Source organism: Ranitomeya variabilis, chromosome 1 (genome assembly GCF_051348905.1).
Source record: "Ranitomeya variabilis isolate aRanVar5 chromosome 1, aRanVar5.hap1, whole genome shotgun sequence".
Lineage (NCBI taxonomy): Eukaryota > Metazoa > Chordata > Amphibia > Anura > Dendrobatidae > Ranitomeya > Ranitomeya variabilis.
The window spans coordinates 527,304,671-527,319,737 of record NC_135232.1 but is presented as its reverse complement, the minus strand read 5'-3'; positions in this window follow the sequence as shown (position 1 = coordinate 527,319,737).

The following is a 15,067-nucleotide window of genomic DNA, read 5'->3' as shown; positions in this document are numbered from 1 at the left end:
CATAATAACCACTTATATAATATTGTGGGTGCACCTCTGTATTCAGATGTGTAGTGTAGAAGAAAGGGAAAAAGTTGGTAATGTGCTCTGGAAGTGCTGCTCTAGGTAACTGTGTTATTTTATGAAGAGACGAGTCCTGGCTGGAAGAAGTGATGGCGGTCTCGACTGGATGAAAAAGAAAAACAAAGATGAAGGACTTCAGCTAGAGACATCATTGGTGAGTCTGTGTGACACCTGTACACTGACACTATACACTGTATGCTATATATAGAGCTCTTGTGTAGTGATGAGCGAGTATACTCGTTGCTCGAGATTTCCCGAGCATGCTCGGGGAGGTCTCCAAGCATTTGTAAGTGCTCGGAGATTTAGTTTTTGTTGATGCAGCTGCATGATTTACAGCTGCTAGCCAGCATAAGTACATGGTGCTAGGGATTCCCCACATGTAATCAAGCTGGCTAGCAGATGTAAATCATTCAGCTGCGGCAATGAAAACGAAATCTCCGAGCACTAAAAAATACTCGGAGGACACCTGAGCGTGCTACATACATGGGGAGAACTGGGGCCATCCTACTATAAATATGGGAGAACTGGGGCTATTATGCTATATATACGGGGATAACTGGGGCCGTCATTCTATATATATGGGGAGGACTGGGGCCATCATACTAGATATGTGGGGAGAACTGGGGCCATCATACTATATATATGGGCAACTGGTGCAATCGTACTATATAAATGGTGGGAACTGGAGCCATCGCACTATATATATAATATATATGTGGGGCTGTGGGGACCATCATACTATATATGTGGGGCAGTGAGAAACCTTCATACTATATACAATATATATATATATAAATAAAGAAACTGTGGGAACCATCATATGGGGGCTGCGGGGTCACCATATTCCATATAGGGGGCTGTAGGGATATGATACTATATATAGCGGGTATGCAGGATCATCATACTATATATAGGAAGCTGTGTGAGAAGCTTTCTTTTGCCTTGCAGCGCTGTTCATGGCTGTCTGCGAGGTCTCTGTGTGTGAGTGCCTCTCACGCTGTAGTGTGTTCTGCAGCCACCTCCAGTTGTAGTCCGCTCAGCATGCGTCACTGCCTCATACATTGTCCTTTTTTGCATTAGTGCTACTCATTTTTCCTGATTTCTCCTATTAGTGTGGTTCCATCCATATCCAGCTAGATTGCTTGCAAACACTATATAGGAGTAGATAGAGGAGCCTTTCTGCAGCCTTGCAGTGCTAGTGCACAGTTCTCTGCACTGTTCACGGCTGTCTGCGAGGTCTCTGTGTGTGAGTGCAGCTCACACTGTAGTGTGTTCTGCAGCCACCTCCGGTTGTAGTCCGCTCAGTGTGCGTCACTGCCTCATACATTGTCCTTTTTTGCATTAGTGCTGCTCATTTTTCCTGATTTCTCCTATTAGTGTGGTTCCATCCATATCCAGCTAGATTGCATGCAAACACTATATACGAGTAGATAGAGGAGCCTTTCTGCTGGCTTGTGCCCTTGCAGCCCCAGCCAAATTAGTATTAGCCTATTTTTTGGAGCCTCATCTATTGCATTGTAGGTTACCTTTCTGCATTGTAATAGCTACAAAAAGTTTGTGATACTATCGGTTTTACATCTTTGGCACATCCAGTGTCTTTTTGTGAAAAAAAAAGGAAATAAAGTTCACCAAACACTCCACTTTACAGTTGTGTAGGCCACATTAGCTCATATTAAAGTCTAGTCCACACTTTATAAAATTAGTCTTTCTTATACCTGTTAGCAGCTGTTCAGGAATAAGCACACTAAGCCCTTAGTACTTTTCTGCCTATCTTTATCAGTCTATCAGGATGAAGAAGGCAGGGAGTAAGGCACGTAGTCATGGGCGTGGAGTTTCTGCAGGGAGAGGACTGGAGTCCTGGAGTGGGGATTCTGTGCCTGCTGTGGGCACCAGTGACCTAGCATCCCCCAGTTTTACCAGGGAACAGTCCTTTATGCACAGCTTTGTAGGAGCTCGCCGTAGCCCACTGCAACGGGAGGACCAAATTGAAGCCATTGTCAGATGGATGGCAGCTAACGCATCGACTTCAATTAGTGCCACATCCACTCAGGTCCTGAGCACTGAAGAGCACCCATCTGTCTCTTCACCACCTGACAAATTGCCCAGACAGTCAGAGAGCCCTGGACAGGAGCCATCTCTACTTCTGTTCTCTGAATCTCTTGGCTTAGAAAGAGGGGGCCAGCCAAGCAGCATTCTAGAATCTGAAGAAGAGGCAGTATGCAGTGATGCGCAACAGCTTTGTCTCTCTGAATCTGAAGAGGCGGGTGGGCCAGTGCCTATGGTCAGCACACCTCAGTACGCATCTGATGATGAGACTCAGGTGCCACTTTCTTGTGCGTACTGTGTTGTCGAGACTAGTTGGAGAAGCAGTTGTTTGAAGAGGGTAATGTAGATGATGAGGTCCTTGACCCATCATGGCGTGAGGTACAGGAAGGTGGTGGGAGCAGCTCTGAGGAAGAGATTCCCCAAACGGCCAAAAAAGGAGGGAGAGGTAGGGGGCAGACTCGGTTGCCTGTAGCCTCCACTTCGGCACCCATTAGGAGCATGCATCTTCCAAAACCCAAAATGGGCGCTCCCAAGACTTGCAGTGCCTGGTCCTTTTTTGACACAGTTGCAGATGACATTTGCTTTGTCAAATGCAAGCTGTGTAATCAGAAAGTGAAAAGAGGGAAAAGTGTCAGCAACCTCAATACCACAAATATGTGGAAACATGTGCGGACCAAGCACGTGGTGGAGTTAGAAAGACACACTGAAGACCTAGGCCAACTTACAGCGCCACCTACCACCTCTTCAGCTCGTGATGTAGCCTCTTTCTCCAGCTCACACACAGCTGGTTCGGCTTCCTCACAGGATCGCCATGGAAGAATCTCTTGCACTGTTGTACAGAGACACAGCGTCATTCCACCCACAGCACCACGTTCCCTGTCATCCTCACACTCCCAGGCCAGTCTACAGCCATCAGCCATGCTTGATAAAGACCAATGTGGGTTGAAACGTTGCACTTTGGCAAATAAAGGAATTTATTTTTGAACACTTTCACCTGTATTGGATGCTGTCCTTCATCTCTTACTTGGTATGTATGCGGAGCGCCCCCCACACCGCCGCAGGGCCGAGGGGTACCCGGAGCCGGGCCTCTGGGTCTCAGTTCTGGGGTTGTCACGGTGGCTAGACCCGGTCCGTGGCCCTGTCTGTCAGTGGGGGACGTCCGGTGCAATAGGTGGTATTAATGGTGGTGTAGCGGTGCAGTTGTGGGGTGCAGGTCGCGGTAAATAACGAGGACACCAGGTTGCAGTCTCTTTACCTCTTTACTGGAGATCTCTGAGTCCTCAGTCCAGAATACGGTTCACCAGGCTGCGCAAGTCCGGCCAGTCCAATGGCACCTCCAGAGTTCTCTTCACAGGTGGAAATCAGTGCCTTCCTTCTTAGCGCTATGTGTTGTAGTCCTTCCCTGCTGTGCTCACGGAAAGTACCCCACAACTGTTGTGTCTGTTTCTTAAGTTCCCTCACAACTCGATTAACTGGTCTTCTGCTAATCTTCCGTCCCTTCCTGATGTTACAGTAAGAACGGCACCCGTTTGTCAGGTAGGCCTGGAGTTCTTCCGGGACCCTAGAGACGCCCCTCTCCCGCAATTGTCCCCCAAGACTTCATAGGTGATATGTGGTAGACAGCCCGCCTGAGACTGACTGTCCTGCCGCTGTTTGGAGTATGGCTTAAAGCTGTATATTATTCCACTCCCTCGGCGTTCCGGCCACCGGTAATGCGCCTCAGCAAGGTGCTGCCTCTTTCAACAAAACCCCTGCTGGTATTCTCCTTCTGCTTGATCTCGTTTCTCACTCAGCACAATCTATCTCGCTTCTAGTCCTTTCTTAGGGCACCGCCGCTATTCTGAGCAGGCACGGTCCCGTTACGTTCTTTCCAATGCCAAGCCTCTGCCAGGATCCCACCCCTGGCAGAGACCCTACTGTCTCTTCCTCCACAACACCCTCTCTCACTAGGTGTTGCTTCGTTCAATCCAGTCAGCTTTCTTCACTAACTTCCTGCCTGACCCCCAGTTTACCCACTATGGTGGGGAGTGGCCTAATGAATAGCTCCCCCCGGAGGCCCTGCTGTGAAACATATTGGTGTCTGTGATACCTGATTAGAGGAACTCCTTCAGTGCCATCGAACGCACCATGGCTCCCCATAGTGGCGGATCCACAGTACTGCAACGACCAGGACTCTGGGGCGCTGCACTCCCCCCTGGTTAAACACAGTACTCCGGGACTGGGAAGAAAACAACAATACAGGTTAGCAAAAAGACATACAATTTTGTTGAGTGTAAAACAATAAGTATACTTGAACAGGCTTCCCTTTATGGGAGGTGAGGACACTTTAACGTTACAAACATAATTAAACATCATAGCAACAGGCTACAATTAACTCTCATTTACCCAACCGGGTATTCTACTAAGTGCAAATTTGTGAACAATAATTTAACGTTGCCTTCAAGGAACATACACTCCTAGCTCGCTAAAGGCCTTCCCATAATCACATTACAGGGCAAGGTAACTTTTCATTCTCCTACTTTGAACCTGCAGGACCGCCTGTCCCTATGGCACCAGACCTACTGCCTCTCCTTTCTTTTACAGGACCGCCCCGTTCAGCCAGGGCCTACTGCCTTTCGCTACTATACATGGTATAGACATAACATTCCTTTCAGTTTGAGAGCATGGAGCCCACTCTGCTTGGCTCCTATAAGGACTCACTCACTAACCCCTACGGGTTTACTTTCTGTCCTTAGTAACGAACTAACTTTCTATGGGGACGCAGGGTTTACCTTCTATCCTCACCTTCATTATTACTTCTTCACTTTCAGTTAAACGGAACTCTACATCTACCCCTACGGGCTTTCTGCATCTTTCTTCTCAAAGAACATTATCTAGGTTTCACATTTTAAACAAATTAAACACACATAACTTTTCCATGAAAAACAGTTACATTTCTTGCAAAGCATCATCATGACATTACTGTTCTAAAACAGTATCACTTTCAAGTTCAATTCTCACCTCCCCTTTAAGAGGAGATCAAGTCTTTCTGAGGTAGCTCTTCTTCTCAGCCTACCAGTCCATACCAGGGCTCCGGAATGGCATCTTCGCAAAGTGTCTTTAAGTAAAACCAGTAGGAAGCACCTTTAAGAAGGTGCAAACTATTTACAGGAAAGTTTGAATCATGCAATGTTCATGATTTCTCAGTTTGTATAACTTTGTGCATAACTTCAGGAAAAACAACAATAGTGACCCCGGGTCAACAAAGGGGTCACCTTTTAAAGTTTACCCTGGACGGGTTTAGCAGCAACAGTAAAAGAACAAACAGTAACTATTTACATTTTCAGGTTTCCGAGGTTTACTCTTACTCAGGTGGCCTTGGCCCCTGGCTCCCGGCTATTGTCGCGCCAGTGTCACTGGTGGGTCTTCCTGGTGCAGTCAGACCACCTGATGCCTGAACCCGAAGACGGATCCTAGCTGTCAGCTCGGTTGCTGCAATAATATGTGCAGTGGTGATGTTGGTAAGCTATGCTACATTTGGTTCAGTCACAGCCGAAGTAGTAGACGACACTCTCTCAGGTCCACATCGGCGAACGTTACGGGCACACCCTTCCTGGGCACTCCGATGGCGGGTATCTCCTGACCGTACAGGCTTCAGACCCTGGTTCACGGCTGATACGGCGGGGGTTTGTCCCATCCCTTTCCAGTCTTTCCATTGGGAAATCAGGCACTGTTTATATTGTTCCCAAGTGAGCATGGCAATGGCGTGACCTCTTCTCCAGACCCCATTCGACTCAATCCGGGGGACCTCCCACCGGAGAATCACTCCCTCCGAGCTCACATCTAGGAACTCTCCCATTGCGGTCGGTGGCAGGGGTACCAGACCCTTCATCACTTCGGAGGATGATGCCACCATTCCCGCCATGAAGAGGCGGCTACTGTTGTGAGAGGGGTCGGTCGCGAGGGCGGGATCGTGCGGGGAGGCAGGGGTGTCTTCCGTACCTACGCCTGATGTGGTTCCACCGATGTCGATCTGGTCCATTAACAAGGGTGCTGGGGTCGGCTGCAGCCCGGACTGCGGCTCCTCCAATAGGATCCCCGGATGCGGCTCCGCTCGCCGTGACTCCTCCTCCGCTGGCTCCGGGGTCGGGATCGGGGAATTCGGCTCCACTACCTGTTCCAAGGAATTCAGATCCTTCTGCTGCAGTGGACGTAGATCCGCCTCTGATGAAGAAGGGCAGGCCGGAATCGCTTCTTCCTCGCTCAGGCACTTGCTGTTCATCATCGCCGCCTGGTAGTCGGTGGCAGTGCATGCATCTGACTCCGCCATTTCTCCGGGGTCGGGCTTCCCCATCACCCGCTTCCCGCCGTTGCAAATCAGGGGGTGGTTCTCTGCTTGGAGGCAGGTCACCGCTTTGCAGCAAGAGACGCAGGGGGCGGTCACCGTTTCTGGCGCCACTTCGATAGGCTCCCCCCATGGCACGCCCTCCTTCTTCTCCGGCGCGGCAATGGCGGCGGTTTTTGGCGCGAACTTTTAGCGGCAAGTGATAACACACAGTCTTTGCAATAAAGCACAATTCAAGCACAGTAAATCACAGTCTCTAGGCACACATGACCTGATTCTTCAGGCTTAAGTAGATCCTGTTCGTGACACCAAGTTGCGGAGCGCCCCCCACACCGCCGCAGGGCCGAGGGGTACCCGGAGCCGGGCCTCTGGGTCTCAGTTCTGGGGTTGTCACGGTGGCTAGACCCGGTCCGTGGCCCTGTCTGTCAGTGGGGGACGTCCGGTGCAATAGGTGGTATTAATGGTGGTGTAGCGGTGCAGTTGTGGGGTGCAGGTCGCGGTAAATAACGAGGACACCAGGTTGCAGTCTCTTTACCTCTTTACTGGAGATCTCTGAGTCCTCAGTCCAGAATACGGTTCACCAGGCTGCGCAAGTCCGGCCAGTCCAATGGCACCTCCAGAGTTCTCTTCACAGGTGGAAATCAGTGCCTTCCTTCTTAGCGCTATGTGTTGTAGTCCTTCCCTGCTGTGCTCACGGAAAGTACCCCACAACTGTTGTGTCTGTTTCTTAAGTTCCCTCACAACTCGATTAACTGGTCTTCTGCTAATCTTCCGTCCCTTCCTGATGTTACAGTAAGAACGGCACCCGTTTGTCAGGTAGGCCTGGAGTTCTTCCGGGACCCTAGAGACGCCCCTCTCCCGCAATTGCCCCCCAAGACTTCATAGGTGATATGTGGTAGACAGCCCGCCTGAGACTGACTGTCCTGCCGCTGTTTGGAGTATGGCTTAAAGCTGTATATTATTCCACTCCCTCGGCGTTCCGGCCACCGGTAATGCGCCTCAGCAAGGTGCTGCCTCTTTCAACAAAACCCCTGCTGGTATTCTCCTTCTGCTTGATCTCGTTTCTCACTCAGCACAATCTATCTCGCTTCTAGTCCTTTCTTAGGGCACCGCCGCTATTCTGAGCAGGCACGGTCCCGTTACGTTCTTTCCAATGCCAAGCCTCTGCCAGGATCCCACCCCTGGCAGAGACCCTACTGTCTCTTCCTCCACAACACCCTCTCTCACTAGGTGTTGCTTCGTTCAATCCAGTCAGCTTTCTTCACTAACTTCCTGCCTGACCCCCAGTTTACCCACTATGGTGGGGAGTGGCCTAATGAATAGCACCCTTAGCTCCCCCCGGAGGCCCTGCTGTGAAACATATTGGTGTCTGTGATACCTGATTAGAGGAACTCCTTCAGTGCCATCGAACGCACCATGGCTCCCCATAGTGGCGGATCCACAGTACTGCAACGACCAGGACTCTGGGGCGCTGCACTCCCCCCTGGTTAAACACAGTACTCCGGGACTGGGAAGAAAACAACAATACAGGTTAGCAAAAAGACATACAATTTTGTTGAGTGTAAAACAATAAGTATACTTGAACAGGCTTCCCTTTATGGGAGGTGAGGACACTTTAACGTTACAAACATAATTAAACATCATAGCAACAGGCTACAATTAACTCTCATTTACCCAACCGGGTATTCTACTAAGTGCAAATTTGTGAACAATAATTTAACGTTGCCTTCAAGGAACATACACTCCTAGCTCGCTAAAGGCCTTCCCATAATCACATTACAGGGCAAGGTAACTTTTCATTCTCCTACTTTGAACCTGCAGGACCGCCTGTCCCTATGGCACCAGACCTACTGCCTCTCCTTTCTTTTACAGGACCGCCCCGTTCAGCCAGGGCCTACTGCCTTTCGCTACTATACATGGTATAGACATAACATTCCTTTCAGTTTGAGAGCATGGAGCCCACTCTGCTTGGCTCCTATAAGGACTCACTCACTAACCCCTACGGGTTTACTTTCTGTCCTTAGTAATGAACTAACTTTCTATGGGGACGCAGGGTTTACCTTCTATCCTCACCTTCATTATTACTTCTTCACTTTCAGTTAAACGGAACTCTACATCTACCCCTACGGGCTTTCTGCATCTTTCTTCTCAAAGAACATTATCTAGGTTTCACATTTTAAACAAATTAAACACACATAACTTTTCCATGAAAAACAGTTACATTTCTTGCAAAGCATCATCATGACATTACTGTTCTAAAACAGTATCACTTTCAAGTTCAATTCTCACCTCCCCTTTAAGAGGAGATCAAGTCTTTCTGAGGTAGCTCTTCTTCTCAGCCTACCAGTCCATACCAGGGCTCCGGAATGGCATCTTCGCAAAGTGTCTTTAAGTAAAACCAGTAGGAAGCACCTTTAAGAAGGTGCAAACTATTTACAGGAAAGTTTGAATCATGCAATGTTCATGATTTCTCAGTTTGTATAACTTTGTGCATAACTTCAGGAAAAACAACAATAGTGACCCCGGGTCAACAAAGGGGTCACCTTTTAAAGTTTACCCTGGACGGGTTTAGCAGCAACAGTAAAAGAACAAACAGTAACTATTTACATTTTCAGGTTTCCGAGGTTTACTCTTACTCAGGTGGCCTTGGCCCCTGGCTCCCGGCTATTGTCGCGCCAGTGTCACTGGTGGGTCTTCCTGGTGCAGTCAGACCACCTGATGCCTGAACCCGAAGACGGATCCTAGCTGTCAGCTCGGTTGCTGCAATAATATGTGCAGTGGCGATGTTGGTAAGCTCTGCTACATTTGGTTCAGTCACAGCCGAAGTAGTAGACGACACTCTCTCAGGTCCACATCGGCGAACGTTACGGGCACACCCTTCCTGGGCACTCCGATGGCGGGTATCTCCTGACCGTACAGGCTTCAGACCCTGGTTCACGGCTGATACGGCGGGGGTTTGTCCCATCCCTTTCCAGTCTTTCCATTGGGAAATCAGGCACTGTTTATATTGTTCCCAAGTGAGCACGGCAATGGCGTGACCTCTTCTCCAGACCCCATTCGACTCAATCCGGGGGACCTCCCACCGGAGAATCACTCCCTCCGAGCTCACATCTAGGAACTCTCCCATTGCGGTCGGTGGCAGGGGTACCAGACCCTTCATCACTTCGGAGGATGATGCCACCATTCCCGCCATGAAGAGGCGGCTACTGTTGTGAGAGGGGTCGGTCGCGAGGGCGGGATCGTGCGGGGAGGCAGGGGTGTCTTCCGTACCTACGCCTGATGTGGTTCCACCGATGTCGATCTGGTCCATTAACAAGGGTGCTGGGGTCGGCTGCAGCCCGGACTGCGGCTCCTCCAATAGGATCCCCGGATGCGGCTCCGCTCGCCGTGACTCCTCCTCCGCTGGCTCCGGGGTCGGGATCGGGGAATTCGGCTCCACTACCTGTTCCAAGGAATTCAGATCCTTCTGCTGCAGTGGACGTAGATCCGCCTCTGATGAAGAAGGGCAGGCCGGAATCGCTTCTTCCTCGCTCAGGCACTTGCTGTTCATCATCGCCGCCTGGTAGTCGGTGGCAGTGCATGCATCTGACTCCGCCATTTCTCCGGGGTCGGGCTTCCCCATCACCCGCTTCCCGCTGTTGCAAATCAGGGGGTGGTTCTCTGCTTGGAGGCTGGTCACCGCTTTGCAGCAAGAGACGCAGGGGGCGGTCACCGTTTCTGGCGCCACTTCGATAGGCTCCCCCCATGGCACGCCCTCCTTCTTCTCCGGCGCGGCAATGGCGGCGGTTTTTGGCGCGAACTTTTAGCGGCAAGTGATAACACACAGTCTTTGCAATAAAGCACAATTCAAGCACAGTAAATCACAGTCTCTAGGCACACATGACCTGATTCTTCAGGCTTAAGTAGATCCTGTTCGTGACGCCAAGTTGCGGAGCGCCCCCCACACCGCCGCAGGGCCGAGGGGTACCCGGAGCCGGGCCTCTGGGTCTCAGTTCTGGGGTTGTCACGGTGGCTAGACCCGGTCCGTGGCCCTGTCTGTCAGTGGGGGACGTCCGGTGCAATAGGTGGTATTAATGGTGGTGTAGCGGTGCAGTTGTGGGGTGCAGGTCGCGGTAAATAACGAGGACACCAGGTTGCAGTCTCTTTACCTCTTTACTGGAGATCTCTGAGTCCTCAGTCCAGAATACGGTTCACCAGGCTGCGCAAGTCCGGCCAGTCCAATGGCACCTCCAGAGTTCTCTTCACAGGTGGAAATCAGTGCCTTCCTTCTTAGCGCTATGTGTTGTAGTCCTTCCCTGCTGTGCTCACGGAAAGTACCCCACAACTGTTGTGTCTGTTTCTTAAGTTCCCTCACAACTCGATTAACTGGTCTTCTGCTAATCTTCCGTCCCTTCCTGATGTTACAGTAAGAACGGCACCCGTTTGTCAGGTAGGCCTGGAGTTCTTCCGGGACCCTAGAGACGCCCCTCTCCCGCAATTGCCCCCCAAGACTTCATAGGTGATATGTGGTAGACAGCCCGCCTGAGACTGACTGTCCTGCCGCTGTTTGGAGTATGGCTTAAAGCTGTATATTATTCCACTCCCTCGGCGTTCCGGCCACCGGTAATGCGCCTCAGCAAGGTGCTGCCTCTTTCAACAAAACCCCTGCTGGTATTCTCCTTCTGCTTGATCTCGTTTCTCACTCAGCACAATCTATCTCGCTTCTAGTCCTTTCTTAGGGCACCGCCGCTATTCTGAGCAGGCACGGTCCCGTTACGTTCTTTCCAATGCCAAGCCTCTGCCAGGATCCCACCCCTGGCAGAGACCCTACTGTCTCTTCCTCCACAACACCCTCTCTCACTAGGTGTTGCTTCGTTCAATCCAGTCAGCTTTCTTCACTAACTTCCTGCCTGACCCCCAGTTTACCCACTATGGTGGGGAGTGGCCTAATGAATAGCACCCTTAGCTCCCCCCGGAGGCCCTGCTGTGAAACATATTGGTGTCTGTGATACCTGATTAGAGGAACTCCTTCAGTGCCATCGAACGCACCATGGCTCCCCATAGTGGCGGATCCACAGTACTGCAACGACCAGGACTCTGGGGCGCTGCATGTACATTTTCCATGGGGGTCCAGTGGAACTAGGACTTGCATCCGCTCATCTGATGTGCTGTCGGCCAGCTGCCCTTTTTTTAGAATCAGTTACACAGGCGCCCATACTCGGCAAACCACCATGAGCACAGGCTCTGAATGCTGGCATTGCAAAACTACTGTCCCTTGAAATGTTTTCATTCAGGCTGGTGGAGACTGACACCTTCCGTAACTTCATGACATTGGCTGTCCCACAATACAACGTGCCCAGCCACTTTTATTTCAGCAAGCAAGCCGTCCCTGCCCTGCAAAAGCATGTGGAGGGAAAAATTAAACATGCGCTACTAAACGCCATCAGTAGCAAGGTCCACCTGACCACCGATGCGTGGACCAGTAAGCATGGACAGGGACAATACCTTTCCCTCACTGCCCATTAGGTAAATGTTGTGGAGCCGGGTACAGATCTTGAGAGTGGCGCTGTACGTGTTCTGCCAACTCCAAGGATTGCAGGAATCCAGTCTGTACACATTGACTCCTCCTTATACTCCAGTTCCTCTGAATCACCGCTGCAGGAGCCGTCACGGTCTACCTCCACATGGACCCGTGAACGCTTACCTGTTATGACCGATATGAGCACAGCCGCAGCCAAACGTTAACAGGCCGTATTGAAATTAATTTCTTTGGGGAATCGAAGCCACACCGCACAGGAGCTCTGGAATGCCATAAAGCAGCAGAGCGACGTGTGGTTTGTGCCAGTGAATCTCCAGCCAGGCATGGTAGTGTGTGACAATGGCCGAAATCTGGTGGCAGCTCTGGACTAGGCAACCTCATTCACATCCCATGTCTGGCACATGTGCTCAACTTGGTCGTGCAGAGTTTTTTGAGGAACTATCCGGATCTTGATACACTGCTGAACAAGGTCCACAGAGAGTGCGCTCACTTGTGGCATTCCAGCATGGCAAGATCGTGCATTGCAGCTCTGCAGCGCCGATTCCGCATTCTGAAACATCGCACCATATGTTACCTACCCACCAGTTGGAATTCAATGTTACATACTGTATGTTGGAGAGGTTGTGTGAGCAGCAGGCAGCAGTAATGGAGTACCAGCTGCATCAGGTGCAAACAAGTCGCACTGCATGCCGTTCACACTTCACCACCACTGAGTGGGCCTCTATGAAGGACATCTGCCACGTTTTGCATGCCTTCGATGATTCCACGCGGATGACGAGTGCAGATGATGCACTAGTCAGCATGACTATCCCCCTTATCTGCCTGCTTAAAAAAACACTGCAAGCACTAAGGGAGGAGGTTTTGGAAGAGGTGGAGGATGAGGAGTCACAAATGCCCTCTGCTTCTGGACAGTCTGCGCAACGTAGTTCCTCACAAAGGCCTAGGCAGGGAACACTTTATGAGGAGGATGAGGAGAAGTAAATGGAGGAGGAAGACATCTGTCCAGAGGAGGGAGGTGCACAATGCTCTAGTAGTCAGTATGTAGAGTGAGGGTGGGGTGATGCAGAGCAGGAAGAGATCATGCCTCAAGCAGGGGACAGCATTTCTTGGCCAGTTGGCAGTCTGCAGCACATGGTTGATTTCATGCTGCAGTGCCTGAGAAATGACTACCGCATCGCCAACATTCTCAACACGGCTGATTATTGGGTGTCCACCCTCCTAGATCCGCGCTACTGGGACAACTTACAAAGCCTCATAACACCGTTGAATCGTTAGCGTAAAATGCGGGAGTACCAAGATGCACTGGTGCATTCCATCATGTTCTCCATTCCACCCGAGAGCAGTGCTGCTAGTGCTTTACAAAGCAGCTCAGTGCGTCGAGGCAGTGGAGGAAGCTCTGCACAAAGAGGGAGCAAAAGCAGTGCCTCAGCACAAGGCAAGACCAGTATGGCCCAAGTGTGGCAAAGTTTTGTGTCCCCGACACAAATGTCTACACCATCACAGACGGCTCCAGTCAGCAGGAGGTAATGTTTCCATCAGATGGTGACAGACTACATGTCTTGCCCTCTCAGTGTACTCCCAGATGGCTCTTCCCCCTTCAAGTTTTGGGTCTCTAAGCTGCATACATGGCCAGAGCTTAGCCAGTATGCATTGGAGGTGCTGGCTTGCTCTGCTGCTAGTGTATTATCGGAATGCGTCTTTAGTGCTGCAGTTGGTGTACTAACAGACCGTCGCATGCTACTATCCTCTGATAACGTTGACTGGCTTACTTTTCTGAAAATGAACAAGGCCTGGATCTCACAGGAATTTGCCAGTCCTCTTCCAGATTAAATAGATGGTTGGCAACAGTATCCAGGTCTCCTGTTGTGATCATGTTTCTACCACCTGAACTGTAATCATTGGGCTCCAACACCGCCAGTTGCTGCTCAGAAGTGCCACCTGCACAGTCAACACTTGCTCCTGTGTTATTGGGGTTCAGTAACGTCAGCTGATCCCCTGGTGTGTGTCTGGCAATTGCTCCTGCTCTGTCCACATTCACACTACTACTGATTGTAAACTTGCTCCAATTAGGCCTCTGCCTCCACTCTGTTTCTAGTATTTACCCTGGGCTCCAACACTGCCAGTTGCTGCTCAGAAGTGCCGTCTGCACAGTCAACACATGGTCCAGTCTTATTGGGGTTCAGTAATGTCAGCTGATCACCTGCTGTGTGTCTGTAATTTTTCCTGCTCTGTCCACATTCACACTACTACTGATTTTAAATTTGCTCCAATTAGGCCTCTGCCTCCACTCTGTTTCTAGTATTTACCCTGGGCTCCAACACCGCCAGTTGCTGCTCAGAAGTGCCATTGGCACAGTCAACACATGCTCCAGTGTTATTGGGGTTCAGTAACGTCAGCTGATCCCCTGTTGTGTGTCCGGCAATTTCTCCTGCTCTGTCCACATTCACACTACTACTGATATTAAACTTGCTCCATTTAGGCCTCTGCCTCCATTCTGTTTCTAGTATTTACCCTGGGCTCCAACACCGCCAGTTGCTGCTCAGAAGTGCCGTCGACACAGTCAACACATGCTCCAGTGTTATTGGGGGTCATTAACGTCAGCTGGTCTCCTGCTATATGTCCGGCAATTTCTCCTGCTCTGTCCTCATTCTCACTACTACTGTTTTTAAACTTGCTCCAATTAGGCCTCTGCCTCCACTCTGTTTCTAGTATTTACCCTGGGCTCCAACACTGCCAGTTGCTGCTAAGAAATGCCATCTGCAGGGTCAACACATGCTCCAGTGTTATTGGGGTTCAGTAACGTCAGCTGATCCCCTGCTGTGTGTCCGGCAATTTCTCCTGCTCTGCCCACATTCACACTACTACTGATTTTAAATTTGCTCCAATTAGGCCTCTGCCTCCACTCTGTTTCTAGTAGTTACCCTGGGCTCCAACACCGCCAGTTGCAGCTCAGAAGTGCCGTCGACACAGTCACCACATGCTCCAGTGTTATTGGGGGTCATTAACGTCAGCTGGTCTCCTGCTCCATGTCCAGCAATTTCTCCTTCTCTGTCCACATTCTCACTACTATTGTTTTTAAACTTGCTCCAATTAGGCCTCTGCCTCCACTCTGTTTC